Source organism: Cebus imitator, unplaced genomic scaffold, assembly GCF_001604975.1.
Source record: "Cebus imitator isolate Cc_AM_T3 unplaced genomic scaffold, Cebus_imitator-1.0 Scaffold261, whole genome shotgun sequence".
NCBI lineage: Eukaryota > Metazoa > Chordata > Mammalia > Primates > Cebidae > Cebus > Cebus imitator.
The window spans coordinates 5,440,089-5,467,361 of NW_016107576.1; the positions used below are offsets into that span (position 1 = coordinate 5,440,089).

A 27,273-nucleotide genomic window follows, 5' to 3' on the forward strand; every position below is an offset into this window, starting at 1 on the left:
CCTGTAATCCCAGCTACTCAGGAGGCTGAGGCAGGAGAATTGCCTGAACCCAGGAGGCGGAGGTTGCGGTGAGCCGAGATCGCGCCATTGCACTCCAGCCTGGGTATCAAGAGCGAAACTCCATCTCAAAAAAAAAAAAGATAAAGATTATAGGTAAATCTATACATATATAAAGCTATGATAGATGGATAGATGAGATGATAGATCCAGAGAGAGGAAGGAAGAAAAGAAGGAAAAAGATAGATAGATAGACAGATAGACAAATGATAGATAATAGACCTAGACAGGAAGAAAGATAAATGGATCTATCTGTATATAGAGAGATGCTAAACATGTAGATAGATTGACAGAAAAGATGATACATCTAGAGAGAGAGAGAAGGAAGGCAGGAAGTGAGAGAGGGAGGGAGAGAGGAAGGGAGGGAAGAAAGAATCTATACATCTTTCTATTACAGAAAGAGAAATGATAGATAAATGAAGAAAAAGAAAGATAATTGTTAAATATATACATATATAAAGATATGATAGATGGAGAAATGAAATGATAGATCTAGAGAGAGAGAAGAAGGAAAGAATAGACAGGCAGAAAGAAAGAAAGAAAAGAAAGAAAGAGAGAAAGAAAGAAAGAAAGAAAGAAAGAAAGAAAGAAAGAAAGAAAGAAAGAAAGAAAGAAAGAAAGAAAGAGGAAGAAAGAAAAAGAAGGAAAGAAGGAAGGAAGGAAGGAAGGAAAGAGAGAGAGAAAGAAAGAAAGAAGAAAGGAAGGAAGGAAGTTGGAAGGAAGGAAGGCAGGCAGAAAGAAAGAAAGAAAGAAAGAAAGAAAGAAAGAAAGAAAGAAAGAAGAAGGAAAGAAAGAAAGAAAGAAAGAAAGAAAGAAAGAAAGAAAGAAAGAAAGAAAGAAAGAAAGAAAGAAAGAAAGAAAGAAAAAGAAAGAAGGAAAAACTGATATGACAGACAGCGAGATAATAGATAGACAGGCTAACAGCCAGCTCAATTGATCGGGCATTTTGGCTGACACAGAAGAACATGGTGCCCACTCTCAAGAGTCTTGCAACTGAGAAGGGAAAGTGACAGAGCCAGAACGCATTGCCCAGCAGCCACTCACAGTGTTGTCAGATGTGACCAGAGCAGCAGAGGATTAAATGGCAATTAGGGATTCAAAGGGAGGGACCACGAAGACAGTGGAGAACTTGCTGTGGGCTGGAGGAGCTGCAGGTGGAGCGGGGCTCTCTCAGGGGCTTGCGGGGGTGGCTTCCTTGCACTAGATTCCAAGAACCCGGCTGATGTAAAAATCCCAAACTGCCCCCAGGTTGCGCAGCGATTGCCAGACACATGGCAAGATTTCAGATGATGCCCAGAGAAACTCCGTTGTTTTTTTTTTAAATGAAGACTTACATAATTATTTTGATGTTTGATATAAAAAATACATACCTGGCAAATTCAACCAGAGATTTCATAGCTATTATTATTCAGGACAAAGCTAAATATAGTATGTTACGGATAAAAGTGGCCCTACTTAAAAAATATTAAAGTCCACAAGCAGGTGGTTCTCGGGCTGGAAAAACTCCAAAATCAGGTGTGGGAATGCTGGAAGTGGCCAGCTTAGAGCGAAGGAGCCAGCCCTCCCACTCCCCACAGAAACAGAGCCCCAGAGGGAGGACCTGGGAAGGTTACCTCCACGGGAGGCCTTGCTACTGGGCAACTAGCTGGGTCGCCAGAGGCAGACGTGGGCTTTGTGGCCCATGCCTGCATTTGCGGAAGTGGCCATGTATGTTCAAGCACACCAGGGCCTCCCTGGGCAGCAACTTCCCCACCACCGAAGCTGTGTGGGAGCAGGAAATACTCCTAGAAAGAACTGCAAGGGTGGCTCCTGCCTCCTGCAGGGGCAGCAAGCTCTGGCAAGTCCCTTCCCTTCTAAAGGAGAGAGAAGGGGAAGAAGAGAGAGGGAAGAGAGAAAGGCAGCAGAGAGGGAAGGGGAGAAGGAAAGTTGGGGGAGGAACAGGGATATGAGGAAAAAGATAAAGAAGAGAAAGAACAAGAAAGACGGGAGAGAGAAAGAGAGAGAAAGAGGGAGAGAGAGTGTACATGCCTATCTAAAGACCAAATGCTGGTGAAAGTCCTTATCAGGGAGAAAAATTTTAAAATGCATGAACTCTATTTATACCCTGAGTAAACAAGATAATTACGTGTTCGTTTCATAAGTTGTGCCTTGATTTCAGATCACCAGTGACCATGAATGTTTGGATTCCATATAAGCATGTTTAAAAGCCATGGGTCTTGACCCTCCGACCAGGAAGCAAAGCTTAGTCAACACTTTTCACACTGTGATCAAGGCGTAAAGCACAGAGTTGAACAAACTAACATTTTACTCTTGGAACTGAAGTATAAGCATGAGAACTGATGAATCTGCTAATTGTTCCATTGTTCTTGCCGGCTCTCGACATTGGCATATACCTCCCGTATCACCCAAAGTACCTCTTTTGTATACATATGAAAAAAACCCATATGACCCTGATGAATATAAAGGGTGTTTTTTTTTTTTCCCAAGAGTCATCACTTTTTGTTGTTTTCTTAAGGCCAAGTTGCTTGTGTACAGTTCATGGCCTGGCCTGAGAGCGTGCTGGGACTGCCTGAAACGCAACCAAGCACCCTGCACAGGCTGGACACTGTCTGGACACCCCAAACGGCCTGTCCCAATGTCCATCTTTCTTCCTGTAGTCACTCTAAGCCTCATTCAAGAGAAAGGCAACAAGTTCTGCAAGAGGCTGGTGGGGTGATTCTCTTGTATTTTTTGAGACAGGATCTTGCTCTGTCATCCAAGCTGGTGTGCGATGGTGGGATCTTGGCTCACTACAACCTCTGCCTCCTGGGATCAAGCCGTCCTCCCACCTCAGCCTCCCGAGTAGCTAGGACTGCAGGCGCACGCTACCGTGCCAGCTAATTTTTGTATTTTTTGTAGAGATGGGATCTCCCTATGTTGCCCAGGCTGGTCTTGAACTCCGAGGCTCAAGTGATCTGCCCACCTCAGCCTCCTAAAATGCTGGGATTACAGACGTGAGCCACTGCGCCCAGCCGCGGTGATTCTCTTTCTCCCATTCCCACTTTCCCTGCGTCACTTCGGCAAATGGTTTTCTAGCGGCTCTGTTCTTGGCTACATCCCAATGAGTCACAAACACCTTAATTGGGCACACAGCTTTGTTCACCATGGGGGTCCAGCCCACACTTCTACTCTTGCCTGCTCTGATGCTATATCCTTTACATCTTACACCTGCACCCTAAGTGCCAACAAAACAGAGATGCTTGTCACTCTCCGACATACCCATCTGCCCCAGTTTTTCCAGTTTCCCCCTCTCTTGCCTCTCCCGGGCATGACCACTTAATCCCCTCTCCCGCCGCTGCAAATGCATCTGACAAACTCCTGCCTTCAGCGAGAAGCTTCTCTCTTGCCTTCTCCCATCTCCATTGGTGAATACCTTCCTGGTCCCACAAGGTCCAGCTCCAAGGCCGGTCCTTCCACGAAGCTCTTCCTGAGCCTCCAAACTAGTGCAGTTTTTCCTCTCTTTAAATGATTGCACAGTGCTGAGCACAGAGGAAGTGCACAACAATTATTAGCTCCTTTATTATCAGTCCACAATTTATTCTTATTGCTTTTATTAACTGGTCTCTCCCTCTCGCCGGAGAATTCATGGCTCTCCATTGAATCTCAGAGGTGGCACTGGTTGTGCTCTACTTTGCGATGTGGTTTGTGATCTGTGGGTTCCTCCGCTCTGTAGCTATAACCCTTCATTGTCTAGAATGGTGGTTCCGGGTAGAGTAGGCGGGCTCTGTATGCTGAAGAAGTGCGCACCTTACTTCCCTACAGGCAAAGCCCTTTTAGGCATCGTTGTCAATCCGCAGCCCTGGTGACACGCTGCCTCCTGAGAAAACTCAAGGGGTTACAACAGCAGTGCCACCAAGGGTCATCCAGACCTCAGTCCTCACTGAACATGCATGCTGTCGATGCTGGGTGCATGGAAGATCTGGACTGGGCGCTCTGTGCAGTTGGGGAATAGATGGGGAAATACTGTGTCCCCTCCTCTTGTCAGCCTAGAGTTAGTTCTAGGGAGCTTGTCCCAGCCCACCAGGTAACAGATCAAGACCTGCTGCTTAAGATCCACATCAGAGTCTTTCCTTAATTTTAACCCCAATCTCCCCCACACTCTTAAACAAGAACCAGTGGTAAGCTCAACAGTCCTCTGTGGGGAGGAGAAGGAAAACAAGCTTGATTTGGCCTTGCAGGATGCTACACCTCAAATATCAAAACACCTTTCAGATCCTATTTCTGGCCAGGTACGGTGGCTCATGCCTGTAATCCCAGCACTTTGGGAGGCAGAGGTGGGTGGATCACTTGAGGTCGGGAGTTCGAGACCAGCCTGACCAACATGGCAAAACCTTGCCTCTACTAAAAATACAAAATATAGCTGGGCATGGTTGCGGGCCTCTGTAATCCCAGCTACTCAGGATGCTGAGGCAGGAGAATCGCTTGAACTCAGGAGGCAGAGGTTACAGTGAGCCGAGAGCACAGTACTGCACTCCAGCCTGGGTGACAGAGCCAGAGTCCATTTCAAATAAACAAAAACAAACCAACCAACCAAAAAAAAGAGAGAGAGAGAGAGATCCTATTTCCACTGCCCTCCTAAAAGCAAAAGGGAATGGCAGTCCTGGTCTCCCTCTACATATTCTTCCTCATGGCACTGGGTCCTTTCAGCCCAGATTCATTGGGCTAGGGTAAAGGAAAGGTTCCTCACGGTCAATGAGAATCAACATTACTGCGAAAGATTGTTGACAGCCCACATCACACCCGCACACATTCATGACACATGTCACAGAAGGCCTGGTGTCCCCCAGAAGGTTACAACTATTGAGGGATTTGGAAAAAAATATAAAATAACATATATTTCTTCCCCTATTTTCGGTCTTACCTGGTCCATTGCCAGGAACATAAAGACCATCTAGATGGGCCAGGCTTACTGGTTCACACTTGCAATCCCAACGCTTTGGGAGGTGAGGTGGGAGGATCGCCTGAGGCCAAGAGTTCAAGACCAGCCTGGCAGCACAGTGAGACCCCATTTCTGATAAGAACAGATACTACACTTGAACAGCCAAAAGGCCTAGAAGCGATGAGACCCCATTTCTACAAAAAAATAAAATAAAAGAATGAGCCAAGCATGGTGGTGCACACCTGTAGTCCTAGCTACTTGAGAGGCTGAGGTGGAAGGATCACTTGAGCCCAGGAGTTTGAGGCTGCAGTGAGCCCCCGTCACACCACTGCACTCCCACCTGGACAACGACAGATGGAGACTCCATCTCCACAAACATAAATAAATAGAGAGTACCTGGGTCAGTGCAAGAGAGCAGCCATTTTCTCCTTCCCGCTCTGCTGACGTGCTCTTGTAGAAAGGCAATGGTTTATATCCATCTTGCTTTTTTCACGTCACCCTCCTTTTTTGTTTCAATTAGCATGTCTTGACCAAGGATGGTGACTCACACCTGTAATCCCAGCAGTCTGGGAGACTGAACCAGGTGAATCACTTGCGGTCAGGAGTTCAAGACCAGCCTGAGCAGCATGGTGAAACTCTGTCTCTACCAAAAATACAAAAATTAGCCAGGCATGGTGGCCTGTGCCTGTGGCCCTAGCTGTTCAAGAGGCTGAGCCAGGAGAATCACTTGAGCCCAGGAGGTGGAGTTTCAATGAGCCAAGATCGCACCACTGTGCTCCAGCCTGGGCAACAGAGTGAGATCCTGTGTCCAAAAAAAAAAAAAGAGGTTGCAGTGAGCCAAGGTCGTGCCTCTGCACTCCAGCCTGGGTGACAGGATGAGACTCTCTTAAAAAAAAAAAAAAAAAATAGCATGTCTCAAAACAAAGACAATGCTTTCCAAATATACAAGCATCACTGAGACACCGTCAAAATAGACCATTGCTTTTGCCTTTTTTCATCTCCTTCAGAAGAAGACATGGGAACAATGAGCAAAGCCCTCACGAAGCAGCCAGTTCCTCAGTTTACCCACAGTGCCCAGGGAAAGAGGTAGGACCAAGGTTCTCGAAGGAATAGGGTTGGCAAAGGAAACTCCCCAGGCAAATGAGTCATGGTGAGGGTAGCTGGCCCCTGCAGGTCTTCCTCCCACAGGCCTGGACCCAAGATTCCTAGAATAGCAGGAAAGCAGCTAGGATGTCTGCACCATGGATGGTGGAGCCAGCCCTACCTTGACGCCCTTTGCTTCTCTGGGGTCCAAGCCTAGGGCACTTTCTGCAAAGCAGCCTCCTAGAAGACCAGACTGCATCACACTCTTCCCAGCCAACTACCTTTATAACAAAGTGTTGAGAAGTGGCTCTCACCTCCCAGAGCTCACTAGGAAAGCCACCTGCCTCTGCCTGGAGGACTGGCACACCTCTACCCCTGGCACAATTGCAGCTGCAGGTACCTGAGAACACTTGGACTGAGGGTCCACACACACAGGGCCATGAGAGTGACAGCACCCAGACCCGGAGGGGCTTTGGTCCCAGGAAGGCTGGGCTACGGGCGATGGTGACGTTGAAATGTTTCAAACTGACATCCAACCCACATCTCTCTTCCTGCACTTTCTCACCTGCCCGTGCCCCACAGTGCAGGACAGACAGACACCCGTAGTAGGACCAGTGGCAGAAGTGAGGCGTCATGGGTTAATGCGCCTCTTTTCTTAGTGGTGTCTATTTGCAAAGCTGACCTAATGCACAGCCTCACAGCTCTCGACCTCTGAAGGGCCAAGAGGGACACAGGAGCCTTTGTCTCATGGCAAACAAAAGGCAAAGTCACAGCAGAGTGGACCCTGAAGTGATGTGGGACGCTTGCCCCACCCACCCCACCCTGGAGGACGCCAGCCTTTCCAGGCCACCCGGGGGGGCAGATTCCGAGTGAATGTGGCAGAAGGAAATGTATGTCCAGCTTCAACCCCACCACCCGCCCAGTCCCCACTCTTTGGAAGGTCTCACACCGAGTGGCACTTCCCAAGCCCAGGGAAACTGACATTTCTCTGCACCAACAGCTAACACAAAGAGAAGTTCTCCAAAAAGCAAAGTCCGTTGCACGTTTTGGTTTTTGTTTTGTTTTGTATTTTAGAGATGGGGTTTCACCATGTTGGTCAGGCTGGTCTCGAACTCTTGACCTTGTGATCTGCCCGCCTCGGCCTCCCAAAGCGCTGGGATTACAGGCGTGAGCCACCGCACCCCACCTATTGCGCATTTCGGACTCCTTCATGGACGCCAGTCATCTCCACTTCGCCAGGCCTCCCCCGGATGCCCTCCCTCCGCAGCAAAGCCCCCCAAATCTCCAGCAATTGGACCCTCATTGCAAAGCAAAAAGCGACATAATTAGCTCCATAAAGTAATCAAGCCCCATTAAAGGGAAAAAAAATATATGACATGAAGCTTTTGTTTCCAGAAATGAAAGAAAGAAGGCTTAAAAAAAAAAAAAAAAAAAAGAAGGAAAGAGAAGAAAATCCAGCAGCAGCAGCAACAGCGTCGGGGATTCCAGAAAAGGAGAAGCTTGTCGCCCAGACACACAGGGAGAGTTCTCCGGGCGGGTGCCGAATGGTAAGAAGGGTTAAATTTATGTTCCATTACAAGTCCCCTTTTTTTGGTCTCATCTTCTCAGTAAAACACATAACTTAAAATGAAATCAAATATTAAAAATGACAGACTATATAAGTGCTGTGAGTAACTTCAGGTCACGGAGGGAGGGAAAAGCCGGCAAGTTGTCAGGCACTATCTGTCAGAGTGAATTAGAAACAATCAACAGAGACTGAAAGGGAAGGTGATTGTTATTAAGCAGCAGGGCTGTGAGCAGGCTACCCAGATGTGGTCATGCATATAAAGGACAGGAAGCAGCAGTTTAATTCAGGAAGCCCTGGCGAACAGGGCAGCAGAGAGGAGAAAAGTCCTTTGTCGCTAATAAGCTGGAAGTTACTTTGATAACAGCGGGGTTAGGCTCGAGAATAAAACACATTTCTTTCACTACCACACACCATTAATATCGCAGAAATGTGGTTGGAAGAAATGCCCAGTGCGCGGCCGGCTTAGCCAGTGGCCTTCCCTGGCAGAAGCCTGGGAAGCCGGAGCCTGAGTCGTCCCCATTTCAGCCAATGGCTCCCCTCCTTCCAAGGCCAGGCTCTTTCTGACTGCATCGGACCGACTGTCACCTTCCAGAAATGTCATCTGACCAAAAAGGAATACTGATGGTGTTTCATTATGTCCCGACGTCAGGCACTCCCATCTCTGTGGCCTGTGGGAAAGGTACAAGCCCGGTAAACAGCCTCGATATAATAAAGTCCATGCATGCAGCAACGAAAAACAATTTTATATGCAGACAAGGCCCGATTTCATAAGAAATTACTTATGCAGGCGTTCTGCAATTATCCTGTGATACTTTCAGGCAACAGTCTGACAGCAGTTGTGCAAACAATAAAGGGATTACAGAAATAAAAACAAATAATATTACACACACAGAAACTCCATGTTGCATGTGGAAAGGATGAAGGGAGGGCACAGAAATCAAGGGAGCCGGGCAGGAGCCAACAGGAAGTGAGGTCCGGAGCCCGGCCGACCCCTCCCCAAGCACTTGCACTACGCCCAAGCTTGCTGCAGGGTACTTTCGTAGAAGGAAACGCTCAGCAGCTATCTGGGGGCCTGCCCCAACCTCCTCCCCTAGCTCTGGAGATGCTGGGCCACCTGCTTGCCTCTCTGATCCTCAGGCTCTCATTGCAGGGAAGCTGAGGTTTCTGGTTCCCTCTGAGGAAGGAGCAGAGTCCGGACCGGGAAGAGGTGAGCAATAGGTTTTTTTCTTGCTCAGCAGGTGGCCTCATAGGACAGAAAGCATCTTGTCCTTCCACCTGTCCCAGGGTCAACGCAGGCCCTGGGTCAACTGCCCCTGTCCAGTCGCAGCCCAGAGAAAGCCTCAGCAGAGCAGAGGATCAGGACCGCTGCTTCCCAAAGGCAGGGGAGAAAAGGCAGTGGATCAGCCACACGCGAGGGTGGAATCAGACTCAGAGGAGGCGGAAGTGTTTTCCCAAGCAGCCCTTACCCAAGTGGTGTGGGGAGGGGTCGTCCTACTGCCCCCAAGGATGCAACTCGGCCATCCCCTCATTCCCACTGCAGACATTGGTAGGATAGGTTGGCACCCTATAATTCAGGCGCTGGGGAGACAGGAAGGAAGGTGGAACCAGATGCCTGCAGCGGGGCGTCCTGGCTGCCTCCCCCAGAAGATGGGGACTTGTGTATTGCTGCCCACCTCTGAGCAACGGCCCTACCCCCATGCGGTCAGAAACCATCACTGGGCTCCCTGTGGCACTGCCATATTCAGCAGCAGGAGAACTCAGGGCCAGGAGAAGCGTGGGGCCAGGGACCTGCAATGCTCCAGGCCCTCTGCACCTCATACGCTCCAGGCCAGGCTGTCCCAAGGGCAGCTCAGGGCCACACTGGCTACTCCCTGCAGAGAGCCCCCCATGCACGCTGTGTCTGCCCCTGTGCTCAGGAATCACAAATACAGGCCCCAGCTCCAGCCAGTCCGCACGCACACTTGTGTTTACAGAAAGTGTTTTGAAAACTAGAATTTGTTACCCACATCAGAGAAGAAAAATTTTTAAAGAACTGGATTCCCTTCTGCTGACTTTTCTTTTAAAACTCCGAAAACCTGGGCAAACTCGGCCCACGCTCCTGGGCGGCTGCAATAGGTGGAAACTGAGTGGTGATGGTGGCGGTCGCTTTTGATGGGCCAGCTCTCCCCACGCTGCTCTGTGCGACTGACCTTCATGCACTGACCAACTGCGCTCCGAATCTGGGGCAATGACAGCTCCTCGAGAGGGATGAGACCTGCCCGGGACACACAGTGACAGGGTGGGCCACAGAATCACATTCTGAGGCAGAGTCCAAACCCTGCCCCAGGCTGAGCTGCTTCAGCCTTGATTGGCTTTGTCCAAAACTTTCATGGTTCTGACCCTAAAATGGGCCTGCTGGAATCCCTGAAGGGCATCCCAAATCACCTGTCCAGGTACCAGAAACTCACAGCCAGCATTTGGGCCTGATTGCATCCCGAGTGTTGGCATAAGTTAGACTTGGGCAGACCTTGGGTTTTGCAATTCCTGCATGTTGGAAAATTCAGAAAGAAATGTGGATTTGTCATATATTGGGTTTGCTTAAACCGAAAGGCAACAAGTTCTAATGACTACAAGTTTCAGAAGCGAGGGGGCTAGTCAATCAAAACAGCAAGTGATTGCTAAATATAGGGTGGGCCAGGAATGATCCTAGGGGCTGAGAGCTATGGAGATGAAGAAGACACAAGCCCCATCACCCAGGCACAAGCTAGAGCCTCAGTTCACCTAAAGGGGCCCCCAAGGTGTCTGGATCTGCCTGGGCGTGCCGGGGGAGGTGAGGAGGGCATACTGTGCTCAGGTGAGAACATAAATGCGTGGATTTATGTTCTGACTCTGACTCTGCTAATGACTTGCTGTGTGACCCTGGCCCAGTCCCTTACCCTCTCTGAGCCCCAGTCTTCTCACCCATAAAAGGAAGGTGGCTTTGATCATAAAAGTTCCTGCTGGCCCAAGGGTTCCATGAGCCTAGGAATGACCTGGAATTCAGGAGAAGAGAGTATTGCTTGGCAATAACACCTGCCCTGCCCAAGGGAAAGAGGTCTCAACTATAACCACCAAGACTCTTTACCCTTAAACTCACCCTGCATGCACGATGACCCATAATGACCCGATTTTCCCCTGCAGTGAACAGGAGATGGCTGCAACTCCCTGGGGGTCACTATTCTCCTCTGGGTATAGACTTAGCCAGACCCAGGCTCCCTGATCAATGGAAGAAGCAGAGTCTATACCAGAAAGAGGTGAGCCATAGTTGAGAAGGGCAGCCCAGTTGGACTCTGTGGGCTGATGTGGGATCTGAGCTCAGAGAAGTTAAGTGGGCTGTGATATCTCCCAGAAGCCCTCCACCTGTCACTCTCCCCAAGCACCCACAGCTGGGAGGCTCAGGCCTCCCTGGGCTGCACAGAAAGCTCATACCAGGGCCTGAGGAGCTGTCACGGGCCCTGCTGCTCTGACAGCAGGGCCCCCAGTGCTGCTGTCCATCTTTCTTGCATCCGCAGAGCCTGAAATCCCCAATTCCCAGCTTTGGGCAAGTCACCAGGTCATCCCTCCAGCAGAAAATGAAGGCCACCAAGAGCCAATCCAAGCTACTCATTCCTGGCACCCAGGAGCAACTCCACACCCGCAAAGGGAGGGTTTCTCAAGATACTCCCTCTGGTTAAACATGAAAGTCCATACTCCTCAGCATGGCTTACAAAGCCATGCCTGATAAAAGCCCTCCACCCCGCCCATCCTCTCCCCAGGGCTCGCTGTCTGGCCACACTGGCCTACATGCTGCCCCTTAGACATGCCACGCTCTTCTCTACCACAGGGCCTTTGCACTTGCTGTCATATCTGCTGGGAAAGCTCTTCCCAGAACTCCATCCCACTGGCCCCTCCATGTCCTCTAGACCTCTAATTGGCAGTGTCCCTTCCTTAGGGGGACCTCCCCTGACCACCTGCCCTCTCTCAAGCACAGACACTCCCCCCTCTTCCCCCCCACATTCTCCTCCTTCATTTTCTCATGCATTTATGTCTCTATGATGTCATCGTATCCACTGGCTTTTTTGTTTACTGCTCCCCACCCTCGACCCCCATAACATCAGTCCTCTGAGGACAGGACCCTCGTCTGTCTTGTCTAACACTGTACCCAGTGCAATGGCTAAGAGTTCAGCTTCTAAACTTGAGAAGAATCGTGCTGGAAGCACCAGGTTTGAAGCAGGAAGAAGGGATCAGGCTAAGGCATCAGGCTCTAATGTCAGGAAGAGCCATGCTCAGTCCTGCCTTCCAGGTTTGGGGCAGGCCGCTTCTCTGACCTCAGATCCCGCATCTGGAAAATGGACGGAACTATAGTATCTACTACCTGCAAGGGGATTTGGAAGGATCAGTTGAGGTGATACCAAGAAATTCGTACGCCAGAAGGAGCTCCGTTCTACCTTCTCTCTAGAGTCGAAATCATCTCTGATTTCGGTTTTCTCCCTGGGAAAGTGTACATAATGGGACCTTACACACCAACCTCATTCCGCAGCTACAAAGGAGTTTGCTGGGACCTTTTCTTCCAAAAGCCCGGAGATCTCGTGGTGAAGATTCAATACAATGCAAAGCCCCACACACATGTGCCGGGCTTATCATCATTATCACATGGAAATTACCATTATTCACTCCCTCCTCTGTGCTCCCAAAGTACCGCTCCTGCAGCATTTAACTAAGGTAATTACTGCCGTGGGAAGGATCTTGACTCACTCATCTGTACCAGGACAGAGGGGCTGACTCGGGGCAGCCCAGGCAACCACAGAATCAGCACCTGAAGTGCACACTGCCTGGGGTCCCCAGAGTCCTGTAGGTGCCTGGGACACAGTGTGTCTGTCAGATAAAAGGAAGGTCCTACAGGATCGGAGTGTCTTTCCTTCTGGAAGTCACCAGGCCTCTCGACCCGAACATGGGGTCTTTCCAAAGGATAAAGCTATAGAAGGCTAGACAACCATGCCCCAAAATTCTGCCTCCAATCTTTGCAGATGGCTGTCTGGAAATCCACATTGTGGTGGCACATGAAATCAGTCCAAGGTGTGTGATTCATTCAGTTACCAACGGCTGCTTCAATTTGTATGTAATCAGTGCCTAAGAGTGGCACTCTGGGCCAGGCACACTGGCTTATATCTGTAATCCCAGCACTTTTGAGGCAGAGGCAGGCAGGTGACTTAATCCACTGGTCCCCAAGCTTCTTGGCATCAGGGACCAGTTTTGTGGAAGATAATTTTTCCATGGATCAGGAGGTGGTGATAGTTTCAGGTGAAACTGTTCCACTTTAGATAATCAGGCATTAGATTCTCATAAGGAGCACGCAACCTAGATCCCTCGTATTCGCAACTCACAATAGGGTCCAGGGTCCTATGAAAATCTAATGCAGCCTCTGATCTGAGAGGAGGTGGAGCTCAGGCGGTAACACTCTCTTGCCCACAGCTCAGCTCCTGTTTGACAGCCCAGTTACTAACAGACCACAGACAGTACCAGCCCATGGCCCAGAGGCTGGGGACCCCTGGTTTAAGCCCAGGAGTTCAAGACCAGCCTGGGACAAATGGGCACAATCTCATCTATACAAAACATACAAAAATTAGCCAGGCATGAGGGGAGACACCTGTAGTCCTAGCTACTTGGGAGGTTAAGGCACGCGGATCCATCGCTTGAGACCAGGAGGTCAAGGTTGCAGTGAGCCAAGATCACACCACTGCACTCCAGCCTGGTGACAGAGTGGGATCCTGTCTCCAAATAAAAAAGTAAAATGAAATAAAATAAAGAGTGCGGTCTGGATGTCCTGAAGCTGCGTTTGTATAGCATTTGATACAATATGGGTTGGATATGTGTCCCCTCCAAATCTCACGTTGAAATGTGATTTCTAGCGTTGGAGGCGGAGCCTGGTAGGAGGAGACTGATCATGGGGCGGATCCCTCATGAGCGGTTTCCTGCCATTCCTTTGATGATAAGTGACTTCTCACTCAGTTGGTTCATGCAAGATCTGGTTGTTTAAAAGAATCTGAGACCACCATCACCCCTTCCCTAGCTCCCTCTCTCACCGTGTGATGCTCCTTCTTCTCCTTCACCTTCCACCACGGGTAAAAAGCTCCGTGATGCATCACCGTAAGCCATGCAGTTGCAGAAGCCGAGCAGATGCTGGCGCCTTGCTTGCACAGCCCAAAGAACCAGGAGCCAAATACATCTCCTTTCTTTATAAATCACCCAGCCTCAGGTATTTCTTTACAGCATCACAAACGTGGCCTAATATGTAAGACTCTGAAAGGTCGAGTGTGCAGCGCAAAGAATCGGGAGGACACTGATGAAGAGAAGCAGCAAGAGCCCCAGCAGGTAACTCTGGAAGTTCAGAAAAGGCTCCGGGGTGGAATTAGCCCACTTCCAACCCATCTTTAACCAGCTCATCCTACCTGGGGCAGGACTCCACTTCAGGACCCTAGAAGCCTGAAGGTCAGCAAGAAGCAGGAAGGATGGTGCCCACACAGCCTTTGCTTGTTTCTAAGACCTGCCCCGTTTCTTGGTCTCCGGGGAATAACATTTCTTCTTGGGGACACAATTTGTTCTCGGATATAAAGTCTCAATCCTACTTCCAGTTCATGGGACCCAGAAATTATTCCAAGATGTATTATTTCCAGTCTGGGAAAATCTCCCTGCCTTTATGTGGCTAAACGCACAGAACATATCATTGTTCTGTATCTTATAGGAGGTCCGGAGCAGGCCAGAGCAGTTAATTTTGTTAAATGTATGACATGGCCAGGTGTAGTGGCTCACGCCTGTAATTCCAATGCTTTGGGAGGCCAAAGCGGGAAGATCGCTTGAGCCCAGGGAGTCAACGCTGCAGTGACCCATGATTGTACCACTGCACTCCAGCCTGGGTGACAGAGCGAGACCCCATCTCTATGAAAATAAATAAATCAATAATATAAAACGCATGCCTCTGTGGCAGAGAATCTGATGAGCCTGGAGCTACTGTCTATGCTACAGAGCCCGAGAAGCTCATGCAAAGGATGTCTGAGTCTCCTTTTCAGATGGCATGCATGCCCCTTCTCCACCTCCCTCAGTCAGGCATCTGGGCAGGTGGTTCATCCTTCCCTTCCTTACTTATCCCAAATGGGGTCAGGGAAAATGGTACCTTTCAGCACCTCCTCCAACTCGGGAGGCACACAGCGTGGAATGTTCCAGAACAAGCTGGTGCACTCACTGCCCCTGGAGGAAGGCAAGTCTTACCCTTCTCCCCTACCTGAAGCCTGCAACATGGATGCTAAACTGGGCCTTCCAAAACTGTGAGCATCCGCGTGGCAGAATCCTCACCATCAATGTAGCAGCTAAATATTGTAAGGCTCCTAACTCCTCCATCTGTGTTTTGCCTCCCAAGAGGGAAAATAGTCTTCGCAGACATTCCCTTATCTGGCAGGCAGATTCTAAACCTTACTGGCAACTGCAGGCTTGTTTTCCCAACCAAACAGCTATGGAACCAAAAATTGCTCCTGCCGGCGATATGCTGTGGAAGGAACTAGCCAACCAGCTCAGTCTGGAAGCCCAGGGCCCGGAAGCCTGTGGGTTGTCACCATGCCTAGGGGAGACCCAGTGCTCTGAGAAGTCACTGTTGCCAGGGGAGGCCTGCTCATTCGCTGACGGAAGCGACCACTGCTGATATGCACTGTTCCTTTTTCTTAACACGAAATACACCCACCAAGAAACTGATGGAAAACACTCACCACAGTGTGAAATCAACACTTTCTAACTCAAATAAAGGGGGTTTAAAAAAGGGAAACTTCCAACTCTTACTCTGCAGATATTTTTTTTCTGCAATATTACACAAGGCCGTAGCACCACAGCTGTCCCGTCCCCTGCCTCCAGGCGCACCTCGGAGCCCCAGACCCTCGAGTTCCAATTTATGGTACTTCCCTGATTTTTTTCTTATCCCTTCCGATTCTTAATACCGGAACTCTGCACCTGTGCAATTGCTAATAAACCAATATCAGATGATAACCGTGGAAACCTAATTGATAGGGGCTTTTATCGACTGGCCTTGATGTCTATCTGAGGCTCTCAACAGCCAAGATTTAAATGTTTCATTTTATTTTTAACTTTCACTTTTCTACATTTCAGCGATGTCAGGCAAAGAGGTATGGTTTTACTATCAGAACGAATCATGGTGCAGAATAATTTATGACCTCAGCTTGGGCTTTCAGAAAAGCTATTTCAAATCTTCCCTTTGATTTGGTTGTATCAAAACTACTCAAAATAACAGCAGCACTTTCTTGGAACCAGAATATGTTAGCAGCACCTCAGGATTTTGCACTGAAGCCCCATCTTTATCCCAGAAGAAAACTTCAGAAAGGCCTTAAGCCACAGAGGGGAAAATAACATTTTTTCATGATCTCTTTGTGCCTCCTTCCCACCCATCCCCAAACACACCCAAACCACAAAGGAATTCCTCCCCCATAGGGAAAGGCCCTGCCAGCCACCACTCACAGAGAGCTTATTGGGCAGGTGCGGGACTCCTACCTGGGTTGGGGAAAGGGTAGGAGGAAGCCCCTGGTGGGGGCAGGGGACAGAAAAGCTCTTTGGTTTGGATTTGTGTTAGGTCAACGCAACTAGGCAGAAGGAAATGGGGTGCTTCTGGGGAGAAGAAAGAGTTCTAATATCGTAAGACTTACCTTAGCAGCTTAACTGCATACTTGTCTTAAGGACTGTCAGTCTGGTGAGAAAATGCCCCAGAGAGGATAAAGTTGGTGCAGGCACTGACAGATTGCAAGAGGGGTGTCCCCGTTCCCTATCGCAAAAGGAAATATAGAAAGAAATGATGTAAAGTGAAATGTAACAAATTCACCAAATCGCAGCAATATGCAGAGGTCAAGGAAATTCAACGGAAAAGGTTAAAGATGAAATCAAATCCGGTGTATGAGAATGGAAATCTATCCCCATGCAAGGCCACCGGTGACGTGCTGTAGACAAGAAGCTAAATACTGCCTAGCACTGGGATCTTTCATTTTCATCAGATCAATAAAAGCTTATATTTATCAGGATTCCAAGCAGCTGCCACTTCTGACAACCTCCACTTTATTTTCTCACTCCTTGTGCTCTATCAGGGCAAAGAGGAGAGGAGAAGCAGCTTTTAATGCTATTTACACCTGAAGACACAATTCCATTAAGAGGTCCTGTTTTGTTAAAGAAACAGGGATTGATATGATTATATTGGCAGGAGCGGGAAGTCTCTTTGTTCTTCTCCCCCATGTTTTCCCCTCTGCAATCCAGACCCAGCAAGAAGATTTCCTAACATGAAGTCCATGTGCGAGCACTTTTTTTGTTCAAACTTACCATTTACAAAGAGAGGAAAGGCTTTCTGCTAAAACAGTTACCACTCTAATCATCTGTACAACAATATTTGCTATCAGGCATTCTAAATAGATTATCACCAGTCCATCTGTGTCATTATTGATTTATAAGGCTTTAAGCAGCTTTAGAATGGAAGCTTTCCCACTGAGGGGCTTCTTGTATAAATCAGAGCCGTGCTCAAATATAGCAGCCATCACTCAAGATATTGTTCTTAAAATCATAACAAGAAGGAGAAAATGATAAATTGCTTGTAATATACTGATCCAAACTGATATGCAAATCTTGTTTTTAAAATATATTACTTGAGTAAAAAGAGGCATCATTAACATATGAATGCTATATGCAAATGATAGTGACAGAGCAGATGTTGGCGCATGTAATTGACCTATATGTGAATTGCATCAGAACCCTTAACTCTATTAATTCACTACCCAGTAACTAGATATTGTCCAAAAAGTGCATTCTTTGAAACCATATACTGGAAGCAAAGCTGACAGGGTTCCAAGGATTCTGAAACAAGGTCACTGTCACTAGTATTTTGCTGTCATCTGCATTCCCCTTCTTATAGATGACATCATCATGTGGCCGTGTAAATCGATCACTTAATAGCATTTAGAAAATACTGCAGTGGGGAACAGGTTATAAAAAAAAATGCCCCAGTTTTATTCTTTTTCTTGGCAGAAATGTCATACCTCTTAAACTGAGGGTTTGTGCATGAGTGCACAGTGAAACACACAGATGCCATTTTATTCCCCGTCTTTATTTTTCCACTTCTTCTCAGAATGACATTAAATTGTATTAAATAGCCTTTTGTCCACAGGGCACAGACCACCCCGCATATGATAATGTATTAATGCCCCACGTTCCAGCCACTGAGCTGAAACATTCTGAGACTTGGAGGATAAGTATGAAGCACCATTGTGTGTATAGCCTGCTAACAACTGTGACACATACTAATAGAAACATACCTAATAAATTACTGCTTTCAGGTCTAGCAAGCTGACATTTCTCTGCAAGGGACAATTTTATATTTGTGGCACAGAACAAAATTGCTTCATATGAAGCCACTGTGGATTAGCATAAAAATTAACACTTAAATTTCAGCTTATTTTCCACCCTCTCCTCCTGCCACAACAATCAATTCCTCTTATAAATCTGATTAGATTTTATGATGCTTATTATTCAGAGCATGTCTCAACACAGCATTCACAGGCTTGAAGACTATTTGTTTAAATAGAAAAAAGAAGCAGATAAATCTATAGGTATTTTTTATTACCCCATTCCCCACCAGTTTCTTTCTCATATTGTAACATCAGTAATTGATTGCACACATTAATTAACATGTAAGGTAGAAATTCTGCATTATGCATGATTTATTTTCCTAGCTGGTGAGTAGGTTTGTCTGCTGCCCTTGTGTTTCTAGGACATTGGGCTCGATTCTGGTCCAGACATAAATGCCAATGCTCATTCCCCCTGAAAGTTATTAATGTCAGATATGAAATGAGATTTTTGATTTCACCTGCTTACTAATCCACAAAAGCTGTTTTGAGTGATGCAGGCTTAAACGCCGAAATTTGAAATGATATATTGCTATATCTGATAACATGCAAATATGTTCATTAGACATAATTTAGGAAGAGAGAACAGCAACACTTTTATAACAAGTCTAGGTCAAAAATGGTTGTTAATTAAACAAGTCATGAAAAATGGCATTGCTAGGAGACTGTCCAGAAGACACCAGAGTTTCCAATGATATACCTCGAATAGGTACCCACTGCTTTGCACTAAAATGAATAGAAAACAACAACAACTTTCTGAGCATCGCACACAATCGAAAGCAAGGTTAACAAAACTATACCCACATTAAGAACCTCAATGGAATCACATATCCTACTTAGATTTTAATGCTAACGCACTATACTTCTCCATTTGAAGATGCGATTTCACTTTCTGTCTTAGTGGCTTAAAGTGATTTACATGGTTGACTCCTTCACAAATAAACCAGAAAAGAAATTAATATTATATCTGGCCATGCTGCTGGCTGCCCTGAGTGTTTATGGCTGTGTGTATTTTAAATCAAGCAGAGTAATGGGGAAAAAGATGGCTGGCTGCTGAGGGCAGGGTTGGGGGCTGAGGTGGATGAAGCACAGACCCCAAGGAGAGGAATGTGTGCAGTTCTGCTTCTTCCTCTCTCTGTAGTTCTTCTCGAGTGTACACTCGGTTACCTAGGGAACCGGTATGTAGCAAGAACTCTTCTCATTGGCCATGAGTTGATATTCAATGTGGGCGGGATTCTGAGGCATAGGTGAAACAGGACACCTGAGCTTGGCTTCTTGGAGTGGGGCTTTCTGAATGAATGGGAGAGGACTGTACCTTGAGAGTTAACTACAGTATAAGGAAGGCAGGAACATTTTCCACCTGGCCACGCATACGGGCTTCGCTACAGGGAGGTATGATATTCACACAGGGGTCAAGGCCATAAACATCTGGAACTGACAGGTGCCCCAGGCCAGCCTGCATGTGTGAAAGACATTACTAATGCTCTACTTACCCAGTCTTTGCAGCCAGATACTTGGAACACTGTCTGCAAAGCAGGAAGGGCACATAGATGCATTTGGAGCCCTATGCAGTAAGGAAAGTTGAGTGTGAAAACAAAATACCATCTCACTAAACCAAAAGAAGTCTGTACTTAAGCCATTTTATCTTAGCAAGTCTGCACCTAAGCCACTCTGACAATCAGCAAGCGCCAACTCAGCACTTGAGGCAAAAGACACGGTATGTTTCATCCTCACTCACTGGTGGAGACAGAAGGCCATTCTTAGCCTGGCTTGCACTTGGCATTATTACGATTGCCAGGAATTCTACCACATCCTTGGATTGCGTTTGATTGTGTCTGTGCTTTCAAACACAGGTTCTCAACCTGTGAAACAGGCATACTGGCATTCGTCCTCTCAGGGACCATGTGAAAATCAAAAAAAAAGAAAATGATGGAAACTCTTTGGTGGGAGAAGAGAAGAAAACTTAGCTCTGCATGGCACTTTGGTACTTTCCCTCCGTGCCTTGCACTGCGCGGCTCCTGCCCTGCCCCATGTGCACCCCTCATGAGACTCAGGACAGACAGCCTCTCCTTGCCCTGTCACGTCCCACCTCTGGACTCACCATCCATTGCATCCCCATGAAGGATTCTGCCAGTCCTCAGGACTTGGGAGCAACCCAATGATGTCCCAGGGTCACAGGAAGACTTGTGAAGGAGACACAGGGGGTGCCCACAAATTTTCAGCCATGGAGAAAAAGTGGAAAGGGAGGCTCAAGGACCTCAGCACATAAGGGAAATTTGAATGCCACAGTCATGGTGGATGAGTTTAGCCTACACCTCTCCCAGGCCAGAAAATAATGCGTATACCAGCACTGTTTATTCAACTTAGCCTCACAACCAATCATATGAAAGATGCCCAGAGTCTACCCTGGGTGCAGTTAAGCCATTGCAGATTCCTCCAAAAGATTTAATTCATTTCTTAGTGTTTTATTTGTTGAATGAAGGAAGGAACTATCAAATGCATACATGAACAAATATATGAAGAAGTGAATGAACGCATAAGGGCATCTATAAATGATGGATGGAGAAATAGATGATTGAAAGAATTTAAAAAGCAATAAATGCATGAATTAATGGGTAAATGCATAAACACATGTAAATCAAAAATGTTTTATGAATGGATGGAAGAATATCATTGGAATCTTGTCATCAAGACGTATACACACAGGCGTCTCCAGCATGCCCTCGTGGCAGGTTGAAGTAGGGCATAAGAGAAGACATAGTAAGTAGGGTCCCTGCCCGTTTGCTGACTAGGGGTTTGGTCACCCATCTTTGTCTCCCTTCCAATATCTCAAAGCACACAGGCTTCTAGAAACCCTGTAGGGCGACCAGTAGCATTCTGCACAAACCCTTGCGGAGTCGGGAGAGGAGAGAGAGGAATATTCCTATCTCTATCTGAATCTTCAAAGGGGGAGGATTTGTTCAGGGTGTTTCTGACAATAAGACCCTCGGCCCTGTGTACCTCAGTGCACTCCTACTAGACACCAAGACACTCTCCCTGGGAGCATGGGCCACAGTGGCTGAGAGCACAGACCCTAGACCAGAGCCCGGTAGGCTCCTGCGCTCATACTGAGAAGTCGCATCCTGACCCCAAGCCTCCATTTCTTCATCTGTAGAATGGAGATCATAAATGAAAGAGCTTGGCTTACGGCCTGGCACCCCATAAACACTCAACTCCCAGCCATCATGGGCTGATGCGATGAGCAGTTCTGTCCTGCAGGCTGTGGGCCCCCCGCGGTGCAGAGCTTGGTCCCAGGAAGACATCCACCTCTGCCAAATGCTCTAGCTGCCAGGCTGCCCGAAGAGCAGGTGGCTGGACCAGAGGAACCCTCATGCCGCCTTTCAGGAGCATGTTTTATTTCTTCTACCAAAGCCCCACCGATCTGAGTGAATAATGACATTCTCTGCTTAAAATGGCTGTACAGAGTTGATCTTTGGGATTCTTTGATCTTCTGAGGAATCTGGTTTCCCATCTGCAGAATCAAGAATTTGTTCTAACTTTTCAAAAGAAGACATAAATGCTGCCAACAATCATATTTTAAAAAAAAAAACCCTCAACATCACTGATCATTAGAGAAATGCAAATCAAAACCGCAATGAAATACCATCTCACACCAGTCAGAACGGCTATTATTAAAAAGTCAAAAAATAACAGATGCTGGCGAGGTTGTGGAGGAAAAGGAATGCTTATACACTGCTGGTGGGAGTGTAAACTACTTCAACCATTGTGGAAGACAGTGTGTTGATTTCTCAAAGACCTAGAAACAGAAATACCATTTAACCCAGCAATCCCATTACCCAAAGGAATATAAATCATTCTGTCAAAGACCTAAAAACAGAAATACCATTTAACCCAGCAATCCCATTACCCAAAGGAATATAAATCATTCTGTTATAACGAGATATGTATGCATATGTTCACTGGAGCATTATTACAATAGTAAGGTGATGGAATCAACCTAAATGCTCATCAATGATAGATTAGATAAAGAAAATGTGGTACACACATACCATGGAATACTATGCAGCCATATGAAAGAACAAGACCATGTCCTTTGCAGGGACACGGATGGAGCTGGAGGCCATTATCCTTAGCAAACTAACACAGGAAACAGAAAACCAAATACTGCATGTTCTCACTCACTTATAAGTGGGAGCTAAACGATGAGAACACAGGGACACATAGAGGGGAACAACACACACTGGGGCCTCTCGGAGGGTGGAGGGTGGGAGGAGGGAGAGGGTCGGGAAAATAGCTAATAGATAGTAGACTAAAATGCTGGGTGACAAAATAACCTGTAAAACAAACCTCCAGGACACAAGTTTACCTATGTAACAAACCTGCACATGTACCCCTGAACTTAAAAGTTATAAATAAATAAATACAAGCTTAAAAAAAGAATAAAACTTGGTCTAAATTTATGGTTTTTCGGCATTTCCTAGTAGCAGAATCCTTTCCTCAAGGAAACCTTCTCCCATATGAGCTGATAAAAGCACAGCTTCTCTGCCCATAGCAGCAGAGAAGAATCCTGAGCCCTTCTTTTCTCTTGGCTCCCAAGTTGTCTCCTTGGGAACCCTTGGAGTCCCTTGGAAGCCAGTTTGAGAACCACGGTCCTACAGCCTTTCTGATGGCAGTGAATCTGTAACACTGTGGCAGCATCACAGTGGCATGGCAGACCTGTCCTGAGTGCCCGGTACTTATCTGGGGTGCGTGCCAGCTAGTAAGTCATCAACCTGGCCAACGCTAGGCAACAAATCACAAGTGCTGTACGTGGACATTTGAATGAGATGCTCTCCAGCCCTCCCTCACTGACGTCTCCCAGACCCAGTTTGCCACCTCCTCCTTCCTTCTGCCTCCAGCTCTGCCACTGATTCCAAGCCAGAGGCCAGTCCCCTTTCAGGTAGGCCGACCTAGACCCCAGGGACGACACCGGATGCAGACCGGGGACTTCACGGATCTGTGGCTCCCTTAGATGCATGTAGGAAAGCTAAGGACCCAAGACCCTGCCTTTGATGACCTGGACATAAGATGTCATTGGAGCTTCTCTTCTAGCATGCAGACAAGGACTCATCTGAAGTTTCTAAAAGTGGAGTCACTACATTTTTTTTTCTTTTCTTCTACCTTAAGTAGACAGGGCATGGTGCTGCCTTAATTTCTACCACGTTGCCTGCCACCTGATACTATCGCCACACCTGCTTATAGCTGTCCCATAAACTAGTTAAGACTCTTCTTGAAACTGACCACAGATTTCCTTAAATCGGTGTGTGTCCTGTGGAAATTTTATATCTCAGTGCAGTAAATACAAGCCAATATTTCTTCCCCATCTATGTATGTAAAACAGACATAGCTGGATCCAAGAGGAAAATGCTCAGCTCTGTCAAGCATGCAGTCTTCTCGCAGAGCTCGGGGCCGGAACAGAGGGAAGAGCTGAGTACACCCATGATGCGGGCAGCCCCTAGGGAGTGGTTCCCGCCCCACCCCCCGACTGCTGACTGCGGACCTGGGGCATCTGACAACCTCTCCAGCCCCGGTTTCCTCATCTGCAAAATGGGTGCAATGGTAGTACCTACCCCATAAGATTGTTGCAAGAACAAATTAAACTAAAGGAGATCATCAATTCGTATTAATTAACTTAGAAAAATAACATACCTGGTGCCTAGTCAGCAGCTGCTATTGCGTCGCTGTTGCTGTTGCTGATGCTGTATTAAAAGGTAAGCCAGAAGGAGGCAGATGTCTTACAGAAGTAGCATCTAACCTGCTTGTCTCCCACACAAGGCTGACTCACGTTTACTTCACCAGACAAGGAGTATCACGTAGTGACAAGATCACACGGTCAAGAGCTGGAGCCTGGGTCTGCCTCACTGTCTGACCTTTGGAGTCCCTTCCCTTCCCAAGCCTTGACTTTCCCAACTGGGAAATGAGGGGATGAATACAGGGGTTTCCAAAAAGCCTTCTGCCCATGGGGAACCTGAATTCCCGAGGACACCATGGGCCCAGCCTTGTAAACAAATGGCCTGCCTGCTCTGCTCCAGCCCAAGGCGAGGGACTCGCTCAGTGAGGGCTTTTAAGGCATGGGAGGACAGGCCCAGCGTCGACGAGAAGAGACCCAAGACCTGATCACTCCCAAGGCACAAGAACCAGTGCTGGGTCCGAGAAGGGAATGAAGGCCGTGGACACGTCATGTCCCAAGCATGGAATCTGAGAAGTGGGTGACAGCGTCCTTATCTTTTTTTTTTTTTTTTTTTTTTTTAGCTCGTTTTTTTTTTTTTTTTTTTTTTTTTTTTTGAGACCGAGTTTTGCTCTTGTTGCCCAGGCTAGAGTGCAATGGTGCAATTTTGACTCACTGCAACCTCCGACTCCCAGGTTTAAGTGATTCTCCTGCCTCAGCTCCTGAGTAGCTGGGATTACAGGTACCTGCCACCAAGCCCGGTTATTTTATTTATTTATTTGTATTTTTAATAGAGATGGGGTTTCACCATGTTGGCCAGGCTGGTCTCAAACTCCTGACCTCAAGTGATCCACCCGCCTCAGGCTCCCAAAGTACTGGGATTACAGGCGTGAGCCACTGCACCCAGCCATCCTTGTCTGCTAACTGGGGATAGGCCCTAGGGGTGGGAGACCACAGAGCCAACACGGGGGTACCCCTGAAACCCAGCACCCCAGGGTGTGGTTCTGACAGGAGCCCCTCTAACTACCTTCCCTGGGTCTCACCCCCAGGCACGGCTCACTGCCTCTGACACTTTTTCTTGTGGCCATCTCGACTGTTATTCCAATCTATTATCTTAAAAAGGACTGAAAAAAAAGTTTTGTTTTGTTTTTTTTTAAGGACTGAAAGAGAAACACTTTGAGGATGCATTTGGGGTTGGCCAACCTTTGCTGCTTTCATCATCACCTAGCATTCTGTGGGTGAGACTTTTTCAGGGACAGAAATTTGTATCTTTGTCCTGAGGCAGCACCCAGTTGATCCAGGCACAAGTTACCATCTCCTAGTGTTTTACATCAAAAGGTCCATTTGCAAAAGTTTATCTGTTTCTCAGCTACAGACAAGAAAGGAACACCCTCAGAAATTGAAGGGAAACTTTGGGGCTTCTGTATGACAAAAATCCCATACATGCTATATACATCTTCAACTTTTAATTTCATTGCATGGAGGCGGGGAGTCCTCCAGGGACTACCAGTTAGCAGCCCTGGGACACCTCTTCCTCCCCGTCATCTCCACCTGGGCACAGGATCTTTCTAGGTTTCCCTTGAGCTGGAGCCTCACCCAGGGCAAGCCCTCTCCACTGGAGATGGAGCAGGGAGCTGAGAAGGTTGCTAACATCAGTAAGCAGCACTTGTGATACGCATTATGACGAGATGCTCCCCCACCCCAGGAATCGCTAGGTGTGGCTTTTGGACAAATATACACACATGCAGAGGTTTGTTTTGGAGGCGTAAACACACAGTCTCTAAAATAGGCAATGTTGAGTCTCTGGCACAAAATGAGGGTATGGAGCCGACACTGTTTATAATCTGCTGGAACCCTCAAACTTGCAAGCCCTTTTTTCAGAAACATTCATGTGAAAGGCTCTTTCTTAGGAGGGGGTACTTGTCTTGCTCCCAGGCAAGCTTGGAGGATGCTACCATAGAAGGGCTTATCCAGGGGCTCAAGGCTGTCCCCACTGGCTGGCGGGTGGGGGAAAGAAGAGACTCAGGGACTGCAGACCCTGGAACACCCTGTAGCAGCCAGACCAGTGCCTGGCCTTTAGTGGAAGTGGCTAATGGCAGCTCAACACTGATGAGACCTACAGCACTAAGCCAGGCGTGACCGTGACAGACACCCAAGTTATCTATTCAGGTGCTGACCTCTCTACGGCCTTTATTAGAACAAACCAGTGTAAGAAAACAACCACAATTTTTTTTTTTTTCTTATTTCTTTCAATCGTGCTGCTTGGCAACTTTATTGCACATTAGTTCAAAATAAGCTGCCAATAAAGTTGAATAAAATTAAACTCAGGCTAGAGTTTTCTCTTCCTCAACAATTTTTGTTGAGCTGTTTTTATTTTCATAAGGATTTGAAATGCAGCATTATCTTAGGTTCAGAATTTCCCAGGCTGGGTAGTTACAACTTAACTTCGACTGAGTTTATGAATTCCCATTTCAGTTCTTTTAAAATGAGTTTGGTTTTACTGTTAGCTTCATACTGAAGGGGTCTTCATAGCAGTTTGTCTTTTCCTGTACAAAAAGCACAACATAAAACTGGAAACATCTATACTGTAATTAGCCTTAGAAAATGATGTGATTTCTAATTTAGCAGAACCTCAGAACACGGCGTAGTCCACAATCCCAAGTCAACATTTGTTTGAATACATGATTTCAAGAAAATATCTTTTTAAAGGTAGCAGTTGTGACTAGGCCAAAATATTCCATTTAAGATAGCAAAGAATAAAAAATAAACATCTTGGAGTAAAACGAATGCACTATAGCAATTTGACTACGGCGAAAATCAAACACTGTGTGTCGAAAGCAAACAATGGGAATTTTTATGCAACTAAACATTTTTCTGGGTATCTAGCTACGATTTATACATCTAAAATGATAAATTTAATCCCATCACCAGTAGATCAATTGCAGGTATAACAGATGAAACCAGAATAAATCATCATATCACTGCATTGGAAATACAAAGAGAAGACAGAAGAGGAGTTTTGACTTGAAGCTGAAATCTCTTTCCAGGCTTTTCCAAGGACAATTTGCCACAGAGAAGTTCAATGTATACATAAAGTCATCTGATCCAAATATGCTAATGATTTTTATTGGTCAAATCTTAAAAGTGAGGTTTATTTTTATGAGTATGCATTAATTAACCCAGCATGTACTATCTTTCAGACTATCTTGCCAGGGACTTTCATTTCAACATGTTTATTGTGAAATGTTTGCATTCTCCACATTTGTGGCCCACACACAGATTATTTCATACTTTCCTTTAGAGCACTTAGAAAAGTTAAAAGGAGTTATTGTTTTTGATTAATGCCATTTTGGGGCAGTTAAAAAAAAAAGAGAGTTCCAAATCCCAGCTCTGCATAAATTCTTTGACATTAAAAAAAAAAAAAAAGATCTCTGCAAGTTCCACTGCACAAAGAAATGTGAGGGGCTGCCCTGGGTGTATTTGAAGGTGGTCTCCTAAAACTGAA

At 46.9% G+C, this 27,273-nt stretch overlaps 1 protein-coding gene across 7 annotated transcripts in view; it reads right to left on the minus strand.

Annotated features, from left to right (window-relative positions):
* ZNF536 (zinc finger protein 536) overlaps positions 1–27,273 on the minus strand; it is a 485,174-nt gene that overhangs the window by 336,413 nt on the left and 121,488 nt on the right. For 5 of the 7 annotated variants that reach the window (XM_017499878.2, XM_017499879.2, XM_037728302.1 and 2 more), the window contains exon 3: positions 16,325–16,440. The exons of the other annotated variants lie outside the window; for them this stretch is intronic. The gene's annotated coding sequence lies outside the window, so the exon portion shown is untranslated. The remainder of the gene's footprint in view (positions 1–16,324; positions 16,441–27,273) is intronic. 7 annotated transcript variants of the gene reach the window in all.